Source organism: Lissotriton vulgaris, chromosome 6 (genome assembly GCF_964263255.1).
Source record: "Lissotriton vulgaris chromosome 6, aLisVul1.2, whole genome shotgun sequence".
Lineage (NCBI taxonomy): Eukaryota > Metazoa > Chordata > Amphibia > Caudata > Salamandridae > Lissotriton > Lissotriton vulgaris.
This window is the reverse complement of record NC_141694.1, coordinates 955,957,560-955,963,356: the sequence shown is the minus strand read 5'-3', so window position 1 is coordinate 955,963,356 and position 5,797 is coordinate 955,957,560. Positions and strand designations below refer to the sequence as shown.

General features: G+C 47.9%; 1 pseudogene; it reads right to left on the bottom strand.

Moving 5' to 3' along the window:
• Positions 1 to 249: 249 nt before the first annotated feature.
• Positions 250 to 2,094, bottom strand: LOC147708250 (uncharacterized; annotated as a pseudogene).
• Positions 2,095 to 5,797: the final 3,703 nt, after the last annotated feature.

Sequence of the window (5,797 nt, the reverse complement as noted above, 5' to 3'; positions counted from 1 at the left end):
AACTACTCACTCCAATTCACGCCACGACCTCTTCACGCATACCATTCACTTTCCCCTTTCACCTTCATACTCCTCCAGCATCTTCCGCCATCTCACCCCTGTTTACCACACCCCCCATCCTGCACCTGTAACCCCCTCCCCGGAAGGGTGATTCTTCCCGTCATGGACTCCCCACCCCTCCCAAGTCCTGCCACCCAGGGAACCCCCGGAGGGCAGTTACCTGCCCCACCAATCGTGCACCTTTCGTACTCAATCTTGCCTACACCAGATAGCCTCATTCCACAACAGACTGATAGTTTCCCGCATTTCCATGAGATAATAAGCATTGCCCAGGTACGAAAGGTGCACTCCATAGTCCCGAAAGAGAAGGGGCTCCTCCAACCGGAGCCCCACGTGAGCAATCACTTTGATCCCGTGGTCAGCACAAAAAAGTCTCATTGCCCTATTCAGCTTCCGCCTTGCCCTTTCAATGGCTGCAGGCTTAAGTGCCCCCCTCCAGATTCGTCGTGGTACAAACTCAGTCCAAACAATACAGGCGCCAGCCAGATTGCTCCTCATTGCCTCCAGATCCCTCTGCATCAAATGTAACAAGGACACTCCTGACTGTTTTACCAAGTCATTTTCTCCCAATATATAACAATCATGTCCGGGCAACCCAGCTGAGACACCTTCTTTGTCAGCCAAGGCAACAAATCGCCCCATCGCATTCCGCTTTTACCCCACCAATGGACCTCGTGATGACTGCTCCGCAGGCCCAGGCTACGACCGTACACCTGCATGTCCGCATATTTTGAGGCCCAGTGTATAAAGGAGTGTCCAACAATCCAGGTAACCGTCTTGGCCCTTGGCCCCCAAACGCAACCTACAAAGAGAAAGAGATTAACACCACAGCAAAGTACAGATCCGCAACACAACAGTAGCAGCACCTGCCTCTACCCCACACTCTAACCCCCTTTAATTTTCGCACATAGCGTTCGCAGCAGCGGGACCTCCAGCGCCCAATTCTTCGAATCTCCTCCCATGACCAACCCAAACCGGCCCGGCCTTAGCCACTCAAATCCGAAATGAGTGAGAGCCAAAACGCGCTGGATCCCTGCCAATCCTCCGCAAAGCCATTCGCAACACAGCCAACAACTGAAAGGATGTCAAGTACCTCAAAGAAGCATGTACGAAAATCTCGCCCTCCGACCTCTGCACTCGTCTCAAAAACTCCTTCAACTCACGCACCGGACACACGTCCGCACACCCACTCTCCTTCAGCCACACCCATTTGCCTCGACCCGTCGGGTCCGTATTCGATCGTCCCAACCATATACCCAACTGGGCCCCATCCACCCATTTATCCTCAAACAACCGTCCCGGAGCCCCACGCACTCCCAACAATTCCGACACCCGAAATGCTCCGAAGAACATCCAGACTATGCACAATCGGAACAATGCCACCTCCCCACCGTCATAACAGCAGTGGGGCAACTCCCCCAGGACTCTTGCCACCAACTCAAATGTGATCGCATCACGCGGCAACTCCCCCCCTCCCCCCTTTGACCTCATGCGACCCCAACCTTTCAACTTTTGACTCAACAAATCCGCCCTGGCCGGATCAAAACCCAAGTAAACCATGCTGTAAAACGAGATGCCAGCCAGCTTGCCAGCTATTGTAGTCTGCGACAATCCTCTGTCCATGCAATCCAGAACAAAACGCACCACCCCCCGCTCACAGTCACTCTGGGGCATCCCCCAAGCAGCTTTGCTCCAACCCAAAAAAGGCACCAAACTCAGACCATGCCAAACTGTACGATCGCCTCGTGGATTCAGCTATAGATTTCTCGACCAAACCCACCACTCTCACTCCCCCCAGGCCCAGATACCCTCCGGCACCTTGGTCGTGCAAGCCTCTACTCCCGGCGTCAGCCTCCTGAAACGCTGCCACTGCGAACGAGATAACGCATCCACAATTTCATTACTTGCCCCAGGCACATGTTGCGCGCGGAAAAGCACATTAAAACGCAAGCAGAGCAGCATGAAACTTCCCAGCAGGCGCAGCACTCGCAGATCCTTCGCTTTCTGATTGTTCAACAGGTCCACCACCGTCATGTTGTCAACGTGGAACAAGACCGACCGGTTCTGGAACTCCGGCCCCCACACCAGCAACGCCACCAACAAGGGGAAGAACTCAAGAAAAGCAATGCTCCTGCTCTGTCGCAGCCAATGAGCCGGCCACTGCTCCGCACACCAATGCCCGTCCCAGAAAACTCCGAAACCTGCTGCACCCCCGCATCAGAATAAAGCTGCACCTGCCAGACCATCTTGTCATGCACAAAATCCAGGGACACTCCATTGAAATCTTCCAGGAACACCAGCCACACCCGCAAGTCCGACCGGACTCCCATAGTGACTCTGACCCTGTGGTGAGGGAGCACCACCCCCGACATGGCCATGCCGAGGCGCCTACAGAACGTCCTTCCTGCCCTCACCACCCGGCATGCAAAATTCAGCAACCCGAGAAGGCGCTGCACAGACCTCAAATCAATCCAATCCAATCCAAAAGTTCTTTATTTCGGCCCTCAAGGCCATAAAAGATGCAGTAAAAACATACAGACATGAAATCATTTCATTTGCAGGAGATATGTACTTGCCCATTAAAACACTAATTGCATTATATAAATAAAACCTGTATTTACAGTATGATTTGTAGTACTGATGCATCCCCCTATTTCAGTATTCAAGTTTTAATAGGTAGTAGTTTCCGCCTGATTGTCCACATGGCTAGTAGGTACTTAGAAACTGCAAATATGATAAAACTTAGCGTGCTGGTCTTTAAAATTCTAAAAGAGTGAAAACAATTTTTAAAACCAAGGTTTCTACAGAGTGGTGCCAACCAATACTTCCTAGGTCTGCTATAAGCGGGGCAGAAGAAAAGCACATGCATTTCATTCTCCTCAGAACTCCCGCTGGAACCTGGGCATAAGTTATCCTCTATAGCAGACCATTTACTTGTAAAAACCTTTAAGGGTAGGGTACCATACCTCCACTGAATAAAAAGTTTTCTTGCACTGATAGGAAAGACATTGTCCATAAAATCCTCAAACATATAAGAACTTTTTCAAATCAGAAATTGTTCAGTTAGGGAGCCGAGATTGTCCTTAAAAACCCTTGTTAGTGTTTTACGTGAAATCTCGGAACAGGCCCTTTCTGGACCCTCCCACATATCAGCCAGGCCCACTCTCAAAAATTCACGTTTAACAAAGGCCAACCAAGGTATTTTATGCGAATTGGTAAGGCTCAATACTTGCTTCAATTCTTGCCTATAATACGACAGTTCCTCGGTTGACCACAGCCTGTGCCAAAACCTGAGTGGCTTCAGCGTTAGCTCGTCTCCTATAGATGAAAGTCCCAGATCTAATCCTAGGGGGAGAAGAGGGGTGCCTTGTGGTAACGCTAACAACCGTCTAATAAAGTTTGATTCCACTTTAGTGAATTCAATTCTGCCGCTATGCCCCCACAACTCTCCACCATATAGAGCTGCTGCTCTGGCTTGTGTTTTGTACATTTCCAGTGCTGGACTAACTGGCTTAAATGTTGAGGAGTTTGAAACCTTCAGAATGCCTCCCACCAGTTGCGTAAGCTTCATGTGGGCTTTTACTTGCTGCGGCTCCCAGGAAAGATTTTCATGTAAGGTTACTCCCAGGTATTGGAACGTCATGACCCTTTCCAGCCTTACCATTCCTAGAGTTGGATTAGGTCGGGTAGATGCTGAGGGGTTAAGTATCATAAACTTTGTTTTGTCTGCATTTATCTCAAGGCCATGATTTCTACAGAATTCCCAAAACCCATCCAATGTCTGTTGGATCCCCATTGGAGATTTGGAGAGTAGAAGGGTATCATCGGCAGACATAGTTGCTGGGACCCTTCTGCCTGCCAACCTTGGGGCATCATTATTTGGGACACTGTCAAGATGTGAAATAACACCGTTGACATAGAGGCAAAACAGGGTCGGCGCCAAGACACAACCCTGTCTCACCCCCCTGCCAACGGGAAACCTAGAAGACAATGCCTCATCAGTATATCTAGTATTTGGGGCGGCACACCCAATTCCTTGAGAACCCCCCATAATGTCTTCTGCGGCACCAGATCGAAAGCGGACTTGAGGTCCACAAACATCATGTAGAGGCTGTCACCCTCAATCTTTGCCGTCTTCCAATAAAGGAGGATAAGGCGAAAGATCTGGTCCTTGGTGGATGTGTTCCTTCAGAATCCCGCCTGGAAGGGGCTTAGGACCTCGTGGTCCTCCATCCAACCCTGGAGGTGATCCAGCACAAGGCGAGCAAAGAGTTTCTGGGGGACATCAATTAAACTATTCGGCCTGTAGTTGACTGGGAGCAGGGGAGAACCGTTCTTGAAAATTGGCACTATCTCTGCTCCCAGCCAAGTACAGGGGAGCTCCTTGCCCGCTAGGATCGCACTAAATATAGTTAGCAGGTAGGGGGCCCAGATCTCAGGTTGGTGCCTAAATAGGTCACCAGGGAGTTTGTCAAGGCCAGGGGCCTTCCCCAAAGCAAGTCGGCCTATTGCATTTAGTACTTCCCCCAACGTAAACTCCAGTGGGTCATGATGTTCGACTGGTGTTAGGAAACCCGCCTCAATAGATACAATTGGTCCGTCACTATATAGTGCTTTGAAGTGGGCTTCCCATACTGAGGAAGCAATATTTGGTTCTACGGCCTCTCTCAGGGCCCGATTCACAGAACTAACTTAAGAAAAAAACCAAAATTACTACCATTTTCGTATTCACAGAAGGCACTTACTCATTTTGGTATTCACAGAAGACACTTACTCATTTCGGTATTCACAGAAGTTAGGAGTCCTAACTTTAGGACTCCTAAATGCCTTCTGTGAATACCGAAAGTCCTAAAATAGGATTTTTCTCAGTTTAGTAGTAGTAAAGTTGAGAAAAAAACTAATTTTAAGACTTTCGCTATCCACAGAAGGCATTTAGGAGTTCTAAAGTAAGGAGTCCAAACTTTACTACCACTAAACTGAGAAAAACCCTAATTTCAAGACTTTCGGTATTCACAGAAGGCATTTAGGAGTCCAAAAGTTAGGAGTCCTAACTTTACTACTACTAAATTGAGGAAAATCCTATTTTTCAGACTTTCGGTATTCACAGCAGGCATTTAGGAGTTCTAAAGTAAGGAGTCCAAACTTTACTACCACTAAACTGAGAAAAACCCTAATTTCAAGACTTTCGGTATTCACAGAAGGCATTTAGGAGTCCAAAAGTTAGGAGTCCTAACTTTACTACTACTAAATTGAGAAAAATCCTAATTTTAAGACTTTCGGTATTCACAGCAGGCATTAAGGAGTTCTAAAGTAAGGAGTCCAAACTTTACTACTCCTAAACTGAGAAAAACCCTAATTTCAAGACTTTCGGTATTCACAGAAGGCATTTAGGAGTCCAAAAGTTAGGAGTCCTAACTTTACTACTACTAAATTGAAAAAAAAACTAACTTTAAGACTTTCGGTATTCACAGAAGGCATTTAAGAGTCCTAAAGTTAGGACTCCTAACTTCTGTGAATACCGAAATGAGTAAGTGCCTTCTGTGAATACCAAAATGAGTAAGTCCCTTCTGTGAATACCAAAATGGTAGTAAGTTTAGGATTTTTTCTTAAGTTAGTTCTGTGAATCGGGCCCAACGGTCCCCCGTGCCTGTTGTTACTAGGGACCAAAACCTGCGTGCATCTCTGGCATCCTGGGCTGATGACAAATTGTGCCATCTATCCCAGTCCCATTCGCTCC